Source organism: Channa argus, chromosome 22, assembly GCF_033026475.1.
Source record: "Channa argus isolate prfri chromosome 22, Channa argus male v1.0, whole genome shotgun sequence".
NCBI lineage: Eukaryota > Metazoa > Chordata > Actinopteri > Anabantiformes > Channidae > Channa > Channa argus.
The window spans coordinates 9,626,178-9,641,999 of NC_090218.1; the positions used below are offsets into that span (position 1 = coordinate 9,626,178).

Below are 15,822 nucleotides of genomic sequence, written 5' to 3' on the forward strand. Positions count from 1 at the left end.
CGTTCTTGGATCCAGGTAGCTCAGCTACTTTTGCTACAGAAGCACTGTTAAACCAACTTAACATGAATGGACGCAGCACAAAAATTTCTTTGCGAACAATGGGAAGTGAATCAGTTGTGAGCACATGCATTGTGACTGGACTAGAAGTAAGTAACGTGGATGGCGACTACTTTGTTGGACTTCCAGAGGTGTATTCACAAGAATCCATTCCTGTAACTAAGGACAATATCCCCTGCCAAGAGGATGTTGACAGGTGGCCCCACCTGAAGGAGGTAAAACTTTCCTCTATTCAAGCAGAGGTCGGATTACTTATAGGAGCAAATGTTCCCAAGGCGATGGAGCCACTACAAGTGGTGAGCAGTGTGGAAAATGGACCTTACGCTGTGAAAACAATATTGGGTTGGACAGTAAATGGACCGCTCAGAAGTGGAGGTGGCATAATGGATGGAAACAGATTGACACAAGTGACTGCAAATCGAATATCAGTAGCTAGACTAGAAGAGCTCTGGCAGCTGCAGTTTAAGCAGGATTTTCCTGATGCTGGACAAAACGAAGATCTTGAAATGTCCAAGGAAGATCACCAGTTTCTTAATATGATGTCTCAATCTGTAAAGCTAGTGGATGGCCATTACAGTGTTTGCCTTCCTGTGAGAAGCCAGACACTGTGCATGCCAAACAACAGAGTAGTTGCAGAGCAACGTGCGCTAAACTTAAGGAAAAGATTCACAAGAGATGTCAAGTTTTATGAGGAATATGTTGCATATATGGATGATGTCCTTAAAAAGGGATATGCAATTAAACTCAACAGTGCTGAAAGTAAACCAGTTGAAGGAAGAACTTGGTATCTGCCTCATCATGGAGTCAGACATCCAGTCAAGCAAAAATTGCGCATTGTCTTTGACTGTGGGGCAAGCTTTCAAGGGAGGTCATTGAACCAGCAACTCCTGCAGGGACCAGATTTAACAAGTTCATTGGTAGGAGTCCTCCTAAGGTTTCGACAGGAGATTGTGGCGGTCATGGCTGATGTGGAGGCCATGTTCCACCAAGTCAGAGTCAGCAGTGAAGACACAGATCTCTTCAGGTTTCTCTGGTGGCCTGATGGGAATTACAAGCAGGAACTTGTTGAACACAAAATGCTGGTTCACATCTTTGGCGCTACATCATCACCAAGTGTTGCATCATTTGCACTTCAGAAATGTGCAACAGATTTTGAGGATGAATTTGGTCAAGAAGCTGCCACGACAATCAAGAAAAACTTTTACGTGGACGACTGTCTTAAGTCAGTCACTAATGAAGATACTGCAATCGCCCTGTGTTCCAACTTGAGGAGTATATTGGCAAAGGGTGGATTTCGACTAACAAAATGGTCAAGTAACAGCAGGAAGTTGCTCAACTCAATTCCTGAGGAGGAAAGAGCACAAGGGTTTAAAAATTTGGATCTGGATGAAGGCAACTTACCAATGGAAAGGGCTCTGGGAATACAGTGGTGTGCGGAATCAGATAAGTTCAAGTTTAAGATCAACCTCAAAGATCGACCACATACTAGGAGGGGCTTGCTTTCCCTAGTCAGTTCTATTTTTGATCCGCTGGGATTTCTAGCACCAATAGTTCTGCCTGCCAAAAAAATCTTGCAAGATTTGTGCCGGCGGAAACTCAGCTGGGATGAACAACTACCTGATGATGTCATTAAGAGCTGGACAAGGTGGGTTTCAGATTTGCAACAACTTGAGAAGTTTGAAGTCAACAGAAGTGTGAAGACAAGGCAGTTTGGTTCACCAGTCTCTGCACAGCTGCATCATTTTGCTGATGCAAGTGAGGATGCCTATGGAACAACAAGCTACCTACTGCTACGTAATGCAAGTGGTAAAGTTGAATGCAACCTGATGATAGCAAAGGCAAGGGTTGCACCATTAAAATCACCAACCATCCCAAGGATGGAATTGGTTGCGGCCACAGTTGCAGTCAAGATGGATAGGCTTCTGAAGAAAGAGCTTGAGCTAAAACTTGACGAATCGATCTTTTGGACTGATAGCACGGCTGTGTTAAAGTATTTGAACAGTGAAGGCACAAGGTTCAAAACATTTGTTGCTAATAGGATCTCAGTAATCTTGAGCTACTCTCAGGTTTCTCAGTGGAGATATGTCAATACAACTCTGAATCCAGCAGATCATGCCTCTAGAGGACAAACCGTTGAAGCATTCCTAAAATGTGACAGTTGGCTTTTAGGACCAGATTTCTTGCTCAGCTCACAAGATCAGTGGCCCAAGAATCCAGATCCTAAAATGTTGGATTTTGATGACTTAGAAGTCAAAAGGGTAGATCAGGTGCATGCCATTCAGGTACAGGAGTCTAAAGATACAGTAGACCAGTTGATGAACCACTACTCATCCTGGACAAAACTAAAGCGTGCTGTTGCCTGGTTTTTGAAACTGAAGGGTTTGCTTAAGAAACTGACGGCAAAGGGAAAGAAGCCAGGCATACCCAGTGAAAATAATGGAATGAAACAGTTCAAGAAAACTTTCAAAGGAACACCTCTAACTTGTGAAGATCTGAATGAAGCAGAAAAAGAGATCTTGAAATACTGTCAATGGCAAAGTTTCAAAGAAGACTTGATAATGCTTGAGAAACATCAAAGGGTGAAGAAGAGCAGCTCTCTCTATAAATTGGCCCCAGTACTTCAAGATGGAGTCATAAGAGTTGGAGGGAGGCTAAGTCGAGCAGCAATGCCAGATGACTCCAAACAGCAAGCCATCTTGCCAAAGCATTCACACATCACAAAGCTTGTGCTGAGACACATTCATGATGTTACAGCTCACTCTGGACGGAATCACATGTTGGCTCAACTACGTCAAAGATTCTGGATCCTCAGAGCAAATGGAGCCATAAGAAGATTCTTGAGTAAGTGTGTCACATGTAAAAGGCTGCACGGAACTACTGGTATGCAACTTATGGCAGATTTACCAAAATGCAGAGTCTTGCCTGATGACCCTCCATTCACCAGAGTAGGCGTTGACTACTTTGGTCCATTTCTGGTAAAAAGGGGAAGAGGGAAAGTAAAAAGATATGGGGTTATTTTCACATGTCTTGCTATACGAGCTTTGCATCTTGAGGTAGCATCATCACTTGACACTGATGCGTGTCTTAATGCCATTAGAAGATTCCTTGCCAGAAGAGGACAAGTAAGAGAGATGTATTCTGATAATGGAACCAACTTCCGATCAGCTGACAGTGAGTTAAAGAAATCACTCAAGGAATGGAACACCAGTAACATCGCAAAAATGTTACAGCAAAGGGGCATTCAGTGGTATTTCAATCCACCAGCTGGATCTCACCATGGAGGTAGCTGGGAGAGGTTAATCCGCTCAGTTAGAAAAATTTTGAATGTCACAGTAAAGGAACAACCTTTGGATGAAGAAGGTCTTCATACCTTGCTGTGTGAAGCTGAGGCTATTATAAACAGCAGGCCTATTACAAAAGCATCTCCAGACCTCAATGACCTAGAGGCCTTAACACCCAACCATCTCCTTTTACTTAAGGTGAAGCCTGAGTTACCACCTGGAGTCTTCAACAAGGATGATCAGTACGCAATACGCAGGTGGAGACAAATTCAGTATCTCGCAGACATTTTCTGGAAACGTTGGTGCAAAGAATACCTCATGCAGCTACAAGAACGTCAGCGATGGAGCTCACCTGGCAGAAACTTTCGTGTTGGCGATGTGGTGCTGATTGGTGATGACACAGCACCCAGAAATTCATGGCCACTGGGAAGAATTGTAGAGATTTTCCCAGATAACAAAGGACTGGTGCGTCAAGTGACGGTCAAGACCAAGACCAATGAGCTTCGTCGTCCAGTGACAAAGCTTTGTCTTCTACAAGAATGTAAAACTAATTGATGTACAGTTCTAAAACTATGGACAATGAAAGTACTCTTGACACTGGGCAAGAAAGTGAAGACTTGATTGAATAAGTGACATTTAACTTTTTGTCATAGTATGTAGGCTCGTTTAATTTGAAGTTAAACATCTGAGTAATTGTTTCAAGGACATTGATAACAATTAGGGGCCGGTAATGTAGGAGCCTAAATGCAGTTTATGTTTGGTTGATTACAGCAATTTAAGTTAATAGATAAAGTCTTAAAATAAGTGAAAGAAATATTTGCCATATTCAGCAAGTTTGTTTAATTTTTCTGATGGGAATTGTGTTTGGTTGATTTCAAAATGCTTTATATCTGAAAGAAACTATGATTGTTATTTTTGAGTAAATAAGTACTTTTATTCTGATAGAATAGAGGGAGGGGAAGTCAGGTGACAGGTTACGAAAACAGGGTTTTTTGGGGAAATTAGAGGACAGTGGAGCCATACAGTTTTTTGACCTCTCTCTCTCTCTCTCTCTCTCTCTCTCTCTCTCTCTCTCTCTCTTTCTTTACGTCTCTCTCTTTTTTTGTTTTTGAGTGTTTCGTGCCAATGATGTTCTGTTGAAATTTCTGCGTGTTGAAGACTGTTATTTACACATTATACGTGTGTCTAAGTAAACATGTCAATTTCATCGAGTGGTCCTGTGGATTTGTGGATGTGGACTGAGTGACACGAGAGTGTCAAGCTAAGGCTTCAATTTGGAAACTTACACCACTCATTCCAGTTTATTGACACGGGCAAGATCAGCCTCAGTGGCATAAATCACAGAGTTTGTAGTACTACAATGAGGGGTACTGTGCATCCATTGACTCAGCAAGCGGGAGCAGTCTGAGCAGTTAAGTAGGCATGGCAGAGGGGCCGATAGAGACAGATTGATCTCTCCATATGGAAACAATTTCCACACACTCACATATCCTTTGAGATGGTTAAAGTGAGGTTAGGCTTGAGTGATGTCAGTTATCAATTACTGTATGCACCATTATCCAAAAATGTCATGACTCTGCATGACAGCATCTGATGCGTGCAGTTTGGTGCTTTGTATATTTCTGTGGTAACACGTTTGGATTCAGGAATACATTCATATGATATTTTGTTACGCATTCTTTGCCAGATCTTGAGCTGATTGACTTTTGCACATTTGCAAAGAAGTACACATTGGCTTCACTGACCTTTCTTACCACTCACTAAGTTTATAGAAGGTTTTTATGTCTTCTTACAACAAAGATCATAGAATCGGTGTTCTTCATCTCTGGAGGTTATGTTTTAATGCACCAAATACCGATGTCTAGCTTGCTGAACAATTGCAAATGAGAAACACTGCTCTTGTGTAAACCATGTCTTGCTCCTAAGCAAGACAGATAATCTCCAGTTGGTCCCTCCTACTCTACAAAAATAGAAATCTGTTGGATTTTTATTTTATCACGATTGTCTGGAGTGCATTTGCCTTTTTTATTTGCCTGGCCTTCAGTGTGGAAACTATGGCACAGGGCCGCAGAAAGTAAAGTAACTTGTCTACAGTCAGCCCACTATTAACTGGAAGTTATATTGGGTTATATCTACACAGATAAGAAGCCATTTATAAGCAGGACTTTGTGAGCGTGTGATGTGGGTGTGTATCTGCTGAAGGTTTGGCTGTGTATCTTAGGTGATCACATGGTTCGCTGGCATCCGATAGTTGTGATTCAGCATGACGCACTAGGGTATTTTCCATGCAGACATATTCAAACTATATGTGAATGTCAGCACATGCCCAGATGTTCATGCAAAAAATTTTGTAGTTTAATTACCGGGGGACACAGCCAGAACAGCAGCTCTGGGCGGAAACATCTAGGTCATCAAGTCTTTTTTTTTTTTAAGATCCTAGAGCACATGCAAAATTTTCCCACACTTAAAATAATTCAGATTTATTTTTATTGTATCTTTAACTAAAACCTGCCTAAAGTTTCACTAAGTCCCTCACCAGCTTCTCTGCCCCAACATTCTCAACATAAATTGTGGCTTTTAGCCCTTAGCCTCTATTTATAGGGAACCTTGAAAGGATGATTGGTGTTTTTGTTTTGTTTTTTCACTATTTAGGCAAGAATAATGAAACCTACTGTTGAGACCAGCTTGTTCAGCATTAGTTGTGGTTCCATTTTGCTGATGCTTCAACTGTTCTCACCACAGAAACCATATATTCCAGCTTTACCTGGCCTGTAACATGACCTGGGCTTTAGGAACACCTGAGGCATGGAGCCAAACCAAACCAAAACAATTAAAGCGGGCGTAGCTGTAGGACCTTTGGTTCTTTTCGCCTCTCTAAAGTAGTATGAAAGCACAAGGGTATGGAGGTCGGTTCTGTTTTTGATTTATGATGCTGCAGTTAATTTGAGAAGCAGAGCAGAGCTGCCTGTCTGAACAGATTGGTGAAAGAGATCAGCTCTCTGTTCCATATCTTGGCTGTGTGACAGCCTCCCTGTGGCTGAGGGGCCGTGTAGATGACAGCTACGTGTAGGCCAAGTGCATGGATGCATCATCTGCTCCTGTAGAGACCCGGAGCTGCCGTATTCATTTACGTACCTCTTCATGTTTATATTTGCACATTTCTGTTTGTGTGCCTGCCTAAACTTAGCGGCCCACCCTCAGACTTGGCTTGTCAGCTGAGCTGTGTCTGGCAGGAACCGGCAGCAGCCAAGTGCAGCTCTCAACTTTGTGTTCAGTCTCTAACATCTGCGTCTTTGAACTTTTCTGGCTGCTGTCTTCCACTGCTGAGGGCAGTAGAGGTGGACAGAGCTAATGGGGGAGAAGTTAGAGAGGCAGAAGCGTGAAAGACAAATAAGTTGCAAACCACATGTGATGGAAAGCTCTGTAACTCTTACTTTAATTAAGATTAACTGGGCAGTAATGTTACTTGCTGTTAATGAGAGCTTGTAACAAAGGTGCAGACTGTGCTCTTGTCAGGCAAAGGAATGACTTATGAGTGCAAGGAGAGGGAGCAGGAGAGGGCAAAACAATTATGAAATTATTATTCAGGATGTTTTGAGGTGTCTTTGAAATTTGGGAAACCTATGAACTTGAAGAAAAATGTAGATAATCTGCTCAGTACTCTTAACTGATGAAAGCAATTTTGGTACTTTTAGTGATTTGTAGGCCAACACTTTCACTTTGACTTGAATATTGTGTAGCAGTAGATTGTTCAAAGCGGCCGTGCATTATTAAGTGGTCTTAATAATGCCTTGTCCTCCATGACATTATTAAGACCACCAGTGGCAATGTTGTAGCTGATTGGTGTACATCTCTTTCATTTTAAACTCTGGTTTTTGACTTGTAGAATTTTTTTTCCCCCCCCACATTATGACTTTTCTTAATTTTTGCATGGCACAGAATAAGAATATCTTCATACTACTACTACTACACCTTTTTAATTTATTTTTTATTTTTTACTTTAACCAGTGTTCAATAATAATTGAATGTATGAAGCTTGATGATTCCTCACTGCCACGGAACGATCACTGAGGACAAAAAACCCCAGAAACTTCCTATGTTGACTTCATTCATTTCAGCAAAAAGAAACTGCAGCTAAGATTACATAAAGAGTCAGATTTTCCATTTCTGTGTGGCACTGTTTTTTGTGCATATGTGTGTGGCTGTTGGGTTTGGCGGGTGGAAATATAGCAGTTGGAGTGGTGCACTCTCTGCTCTTCACCCTCTTCTAGTAAGAGTAAAGAAGCAGCAAGTTTGCCATGCTTCACAGTTGGAATCCTTCCCAGGAATAAAGTAATTACTAACCATCCACTAAAGAAGCAAGCCCTATATTCACATCTATTTTACACCATCATCCTTTATTCAGCTGTGTTTAGGGCAATTATTTTCTTGCACTTTGCATGTTTTCCCAGGGATCAGATGAGCCATATAATAACTGTAGCTGTCCCATTCATATGCAGATCCGAGTTAAGAAGAAGCTTCTGTTTTATGGTCGTGACTGACTCCTCTCATGGCTCTCCCTCCCTGCTTCCCACTATTTCCATAACCCGCTTCACAACCAGCACCGTGGACTGTCGTCACTAGGCTTTTTATGAATTCAACTCTAGTTTTCATTGTGGAAACTGTCAGGCTTAGAGGACTTGCACTGTATTTGTTTTCAGCTTTTTTGCTTAGCAGACACTGCGCACTTTATTCGATTTACTGAGTGATCAGTTCATATTGTGGTGAAACCTTGGGAGCAAAAAGTCTGTGAAGCTTTTTTGTGAGCAGTTTGAAGTCCCTCTCTCCAACCTGGGTTTGATCCTGAAAATAGATTCTTTGTTAAGTAGAAAAGAGGCTGAGCCGTGAGCATAAGAAAGGGATTTAAGTTTTAAGTGCCGCAAGTGCACTTGAAACCTCACACTGATGCTGACGGGGATAAGGCCGTATTGCACAATGGAGCAGGGGATTGTTAGCGGGATTCTGTGTTGCATGGATAATGATCCTGTCTGCAGTTATTATACCAAGGGATCATATCTAGGTTGAAACCATTAGGGTTTTAGGGATATTAATGTCATATCTTCCTTCATTTCATGCTTTCACTTGAGCCTTCAGGCATAATATCATTACTGTCTGGTAGTGATATTATGATGCATTGAGCAATAACCAAGGAAATATTTTTCTCTGCAAGCATGATACTGGCCATGATTACCATTTTAAAAACGGCAACATACATGTAACCTGTCCAGCTTATTAAAGAAGGCCTAATGTTAAAGGACAAATTTGTTTATTTTCTAAATGTAACTATATTTTTACCAGTCCTCATACAGAAGCCAAACAAGTAACGAATCGCCTCTGCTCAAGATTAGTGCCCATTTGTCTGTAAACTAGATCCGCTTGTTTGTGCGTAGACCTTCCATTTTGTCCAAAATTGGTTAAAATAAATAAATAAATCAGCTAGACACACAGACAATTTTTAAAAACTTTAAATACTCCGAATCCCCATAACTAAAGTAAGCCAGTCAAATATGCAACATCTGTGTGCACGATCTCCTCTTATTCAGCACAAACAACTCATTTACAAAATAACTGAAGTTCTACCTTTCAATTTGAGTACACACCTCATCTTCACCCCAAGAAACTGTACTTACAGATGACTACTAAAAAGAATAGTATTTGTATGTGATTGTAAATATATACTGGTGCATTCGGCTATTTACTGATGCAGTAAAAAAATCTCATGTTCCTTGTTTTTAAAAGAATACTTTGACTTTTTGTATTAACCCAAATGCTTTCTGGTTACACTGTACACGAAAGCATTGTGATGCCACATTTCAGCACAATGTTGGTTCAGAGGCCAGGGCGGTCTGTAGTCTAAGGTAAATGTTAAATGCTGGCTATGCATGCAGGATGTTAGCCAAGCTGTGTATTGTGTCAGCTGGAATAAATGGCTTGTGTCGCCTGTCGACAATATCGTCTCTGTGTCGGTGACCAATTCAGTCGGCATACTGTACATACTGGTGGAGGCGGGAGTGGGCCGAGGGGCAACTGAATCCTGAACAAAAGCACAGCTGGAGACAAGACCTGGTTCTTTCTGTAAAAGTCAATTTTTCACAAAGATTGGGTGGAAGTATATTGAACTTTTCCTGCCACACCATGGTCATAATCTGCTATTCAGCTAAGATCTATAGTGTAATAGCCTTTTTCTTACTCATGTAGGAGTGTCTCAACATAACATGAATTCTGCAATAACAGGTTGTCTTTTGATGGGAAAGGGAAAAATGTGGTGGGTGGGACAGCAGCCTCTGCACTGCAGCAACTTGCTTTTATGTAACTGGTCCTAGTTCTGTGCTGCCACAACTTGTTAATGTGTGAGCAATAGACACACTTGAGCAGGCCACATGTCAAAATGTCAGTATTCTGTCAGGCCTAGAAACAAATGCATTTGAACTACTGCTACTATAAAATGTGGATGACATAGCTTCACAATAGATTCTGGAGTCAAGTCACATGGCAGCTCTGGCACAGCAGCAAACTGATTTCACATCTCTTTTCTGCTACACTAATGCACTGTACAGTAAATAGCAACTCACATTTCAAGTCATTTTGAAATCTTGTTGTCCCCTCAGTGTACTGTCTCTGCGGGTGAGCTATTAATGTAATATAGAATGAAACTAAACCTTACTTTTAAGATATATTTAACGTGTCAGCAGGCAGCTGCAGACTATCTGTTGGATTAAGTCTCATTAAGCACTGAGAGTGATGTTTCTGCCAGGAGGGGGCAGCAGTCTTGTAGCTATCTATCTGTCAACACACACACACACACACACACACACACACACACACACACCAGAGTAAGCACTGTGAGCTTGGTGGCTCAGTGATCTGCTCGTTTCGTTTCAACTCTGCTTGACAACCACGTTTTTAGCTGTTTTAGAAATTTCTGACGCTAGTTGCAAACCTTGAAACTTCAAAGTCCACTTTTAGTGACAAAGACATTTTGCAGCCAAACAACTTTATCTAGTTTTATTCTGCTCATGCTGTTCTGCTGTGAAGCCACAAGGAATATTAAATAAAATACAAACATTTGAGGACTAAAACTGTTGCTTAGTGTCTTTGTTCTGGTTTCACTGAACCTATTATAGCTATGATATTTAAAAATAAAAATGTAGTAATTTAAGACAGCGTGACAAACATCCAACTATTAAGGAATGTAAGCACAGTTGCAGTGGGATGAAATGCTACTGTCTCAGCTGGTGATTAGGTAATGAGTGTCTCTCCTAAGGTTGTGACGTCCTAGTCACAGATGGGGTCATCAGGCCACTGCATAAGACGCCAGGGAGGACAGGCCAAAAAGGTCAGAAGTCACTGAGGAGGAGGGTTGGTATGCTGCCCTGTGCTGTCCCAGGGGAGGACACTGAGACAGCAATGCATGACATGTGGGTGTAAGGTTAATTACATGAAAGACGTGGCTTTGATAGTTGCACATGATAGGTTTTGCTGTCTTCAGATGTCGAGACAAAGCAGACCTTGTTAGAAGCAATGCAACAGCAATCATTTTGTAAACCACAGGCTGATCACTGTTACATGGGGGAAAAATAATAAAAGAACTTCTGTTGCTGCTGCAGGGAACAGATGGTGCAAATTTTTATTTCCGTGCATATTTACTACAACAATGTTGTTGTTTTTTAGATAGATTTTCATCCTTTAGGTTCAAGTTTATGAACCCAATTTATTGATTATTATTGATTGCCTGTGTAGGCAACTTGTAGACCAGACCACAGCCATCACACCTTCAGTTCCAAGTCCATGCACTTGTATATAGGCTATACATCAAAGGCAGAGAGAGAGAGAGTGAGAGAGAGAGGTACTGAATATAAAGAGATTGTGTTACCATCCTGTCTCTCTGTGGGAGACCGCAAAGCAGAGATCCCCTCGGACATCCTGCTATCTGTCTGTCTGGGCCTATTGATGACCTGCTTTACGCTAATCAATACATAGAATGGGGACAGTTGACTTCATGGGCATTTGTTAGTTGTAGAATCAGTACTGTATGTACTTTGCTTTTTCATGTAGTAAAGTTGTGTTGGATATTTTTTTTGGTGTTGCTGTTGTTTCATATATCTGTTCTACAGGGCAACTCATGTTATATTCTTTACCTCAGAAGAGTAACCCGACCAGTCAGATGACCAAGGTCAGGATCAGCAGTAAGACCAGTTCAGACTTTCTGCATCTGTATGCACCATGTAGATGTTGTCACCTCCCAAGGTAGCAGACTGTCTACATGCAACCCAGAAATGGATCTTCAAGCAAAATGTCCATTTGTCAGTGCGCTGACTATGCTTGTTCATGACAAGTTAATTAGCTGCTTGTTTCACACAGTATAGGTGTGTGAGGGTTTTGACCCTGTTTGACATGATTCTCGAGAAGCAGTTGCACAAACTGTGTTTTACTTTTTCATGCACTTCGTCTGCTTGAGTTTGCTTACTGTCCAGAGGGCTTGGTATGAACCTTTCTACATTCAAGAGCTTTATTGTCACGTGCAACAATATGGCAGGGCAGTGAAATTGGGCGTGTTTAAGCTCTGGTCTAGTAAAAGTCAGAACAATATTTATTCAACAGGTTAGGAAAATTTTGAAGTGTGTGTTTAAGATAAATTGTGTATACAGTTGCAATAATTGGAAATTGGTGTGCAAATGTGCTTATTTTTATCATTAAAGTAAATATGAGAATGTCATCATGTTTAGTTGTGCACATGTGATAGGTGTCAATGTGCATTGGCCTTTAAGGCCTAAGCCAAGATTTGCTCAACACTCACACTGTAGCTATCACGGACTTTGGACCTAAATGTTAAAATAACAGATTAAGCCAGTTGTGATCCTGTACGATTTAAATGGCTGATTAAACAGCAGATAATCAAAAGACTGCATTGGTGACGATTGTCGCTTTAACAACCATTTTCTGTGGCTTTATATGTGTGGGCTTTGGATTAGTGCAAAGACACTATTACAAGCTCAGTATTACAAACTTTTGTGTACCATTTCCTGAAATATTACAAAACCATGCATTTAAATCAAAGAAGCCCTTCTCGCACCAGAACTGAGTAATTTTTTAAAAAATTAATAAAAAAATTTAAAAAATGCAGCTTTTGGACACAAAATGTCTCCCAAAATCCCAGTTCCCAGTGTAAACTCACTGAAGGTTTCAAGTTTCTACATCACATTTATGCAGCATACTTTGCGTTGACCAGCTATGACTAGCTTACAAACTACAATCGCCAAATGCTGCTAATATGTCCAGTTTTTGTAAAAGCAGAAAAACATCCAACTCAAGATATTATATCCTAAGAAAAAGTCTACATAGCAAAATAGTAGATGTGATGTGTCTTATTGAGCCAGGCCGTGCATTTGACGTAACCCAGAAACACACTAACAAGCAGTGGTATTGTGGACACTGAATGTCTCACCTAATCCTAGACCCCACACAAGCTAGTTGCCTCAGGCCTGAATGTTCTGACTTACACACACTTACTGTACACACGCACATGCACACGCACAGCAACATGACAGGAATGCTTACTGCTGCGCTTTGTTGTGCTCACTAACCCAGTTAACTGTGATTTAAAGTCAATACACTTCCACTTCCTCATCGCTGTGAACTGGCTTTTCGCTGTTTGCTCTGTGCTATCTGTCTCAGTCTCACGATCGCTAAATGGAGGTTACAGCTCTACTGTATGGCTGCAAAGAGCCTGATGTGTTTTTACTCGGCATAAGAAGCAGCCACTGTGTACAAAAGGAGGTCTGCATGTTTTAAGCATCCAAATTAAGGCCACAGCAAATGAATGATGAAGTCGTCTGATGAAACAGCTGCAATGTGTTTCAGCCCAGGGATTCCCCCATTTGGGCAATGTATCTTTGACAGACATCTGAAATTTCCGAAGTGTCAGTGAGCGTTTATTCACACTGCACACTGCAGGGGAGCCAGACACTATAAATGGGCCTAGTAAACTTCTTTTTGACACTGGCAAATAGTGGATACTCAGGTAGCAGCAGAATGCATCTAATGAACTCAGCAGACCGGTTCTATCACCTTTATCTGGCATCTCTTATGGTTAATCAGTATCTCGTGCTTCTGTTTCTGTTTTCTCTTCGTTTCATTTCGTCTGAGCACTTTCTGTTCACATTATCCACTCATCCTTTTTTCAATATCATCTTCCTCTTTCTTCTTACTGGTGACCCCAATGTTTCACTCAGTTCACTAGTGCACACAAAAAGCAATCATTGGTTTTTTTCTGTTTTGTTGTTACAGTACTTTATTACACCACAATAGCTCTTGCGTTAAGTACATTTTGTTTGTAATTTCTTGAAAAAAGAATATGTAACAAACTATGGAAAGATGCACAAACTAGTTGCTCCAATGGCCAAAGATTTGAATTTCATTAGGAAACCATGTCTAAGTGTTCTAATCCATGATTTCCTTTTAAATAGAATTTGTTTTTTTGAGTGTGTTTGTCTATGCTGATTAGAAAATCTCACACACTCTCAAACTATAGACTTATGAGTCGCTCTCAGTATTTCTATGCAATGCTTGACAATAAATTTCTGACTAGAAACAAATCCTCAATATGCTTAAGCTGTATGTACACAAAACTAGCAAGAAGCAAGGAAACTGCAGATATCAAGTTGGTATCTAGGCAGTTCCTGATTTATTATTTTCAGATTATGGTACATGTGAAGCTGCCCCAGTGTTTGCGCCTTCTTGCTAAACTGCAGCTTTGGCTTTATACTAAAGAGGGATAATTGTTACAGGTATCATGAGGAATGATGCCACTTCTAGTTCATGGACACTTCATTTGTCTTTTTAATTGACTATGATGAAAAATACTGGGTGTCCACAATGGCTACTACAGAATGAGAGCGTGTTTGACAGAGAAGGATGCTGTGCTTTACAGGAAATTTTGTACCTCTCTCCTCCTTCTGTTATGTGCAACTGGACTTACTTGAACTTCTTAAAGAAATTTCGAATCTTGACTGATTTCATCTTATGAAGAAACGCAATGCAGCCAAGTGACCCATCCAAGCCTGAGTCACCGTAACATGTATTGACATTTCTGGGTGGGTGCAGGTCAGGCTATAGTGTGAGGTACCTCATGGGCCTACCTATGCCACACATATGGTGTAGATATGACACGGAAGCATAAATCAAGCCTAAGTGTCTAATGGCAGGATTTGTAGGCCAACAACTGTGTTGATCGAGTGTTGTCAACCTTCTTGACTAAGTCTTTGTAAAAGTTTGATATTTGGGGAACTTCTCTGAATTGATTTCTTTCAGAGAGTTGAGATATTTGATACAACTCTTGTGTTTGTTTGCAAAGTATGAAACTTCTACCAGCAGCAGGCTGACTGAGTTTGGCACCAATACAGCTGGCTGCAGAACAGCTGGGATCTGTCCAGTGGCAAGGCGAATAGAAACTGCAGAGAGTTACTGATCCTGACCAAAAACTTTGACAGACAGATTTACCAAACAATGGAGGCAGCTGTAGCTTAGTTGGTGGAGTAGCCGTCCATGAACCACAGTGTCGGTAGTTTGAATCCTGGTTCCTCTATGCTACACTTTGAAGTGTCCTCGGGCAAGACCCCAAAACCCAAATTGCTCCCAGTGGGTCAGGTGACCCTTTCAAGGCAGTGTGTATGCCCATGGGTGAATGGGATGCAACATTGTAATGCACTTTGGATAAAAGTGCTATAAAACTGAATTATTCACCATTTTACCAAAGAGTTTGTGTTTAATGCTTCTTGTATTGGAATTTATTTATGCGAAGGAGGTTTAGTTAGCGTTAGCACTGTCTTTACCATACAAATATAAGAGTAGTACTGTATAAATTGTGTTTTCCATCTTCTGACAAGAAAGCGAGTAAGCACATTTCACCAAATATTGGACCGTTCATTTAGCTATTAAATTGTCTGCTATGAAGTAGCGTCAGTCAGAGTAGGATAATGAAAGTATTGTGTTTATTTCTGTCTGTTAGAGACTATGTGTCCACCTGTTAAAGGTAGTTGATCCTACAGATGCTTACACAACGCTAATACACACACCGACAGCCTCTTTATGTTCTGACAGCTGGCTCTGATAGAAGACTATTTTAGGCAGCGAGTGGGTATATCGGTGTGTCTCGGCGATGTCGGGTGTGTAGATAAGTGGTATGCCTGCCTGTCTGGTTTGAGGGTGTCAATTTGATAGGCAGCGCTTGGCTTAGTTCAAGTGGCCGATGCCAGGGCACAAGATGTGATTTACACATTGCTGAGAATTTCCGTTCACTCTAAACAATGAGCTAATCTTTTAAAAGCCTTGACTTATTAAACACATGCTCTCAGCAAATTTTAGATTTAACAAATTGTGTGTTATTCTACATTGTTTGAAAACCCTGTAAACTTCAGGCTAGCAGCACAGATCAACACAGTGTCTG

General features: G+C 41.0%; 1 protein-coding gene across 2 annotated transcripts in view; it reads left to right on the top strand.

The window, feature by feature from the left end:
- Positions 1 to 15,822, top strand: part of rapgef6 (Rap guanine nucleotide exchange factor (GEF) 6) — a 147,219-nt gene that overhangs the window by 21,705 nt on the left and 109,692 nt on the right. The window lies entirely within an intron of this gene.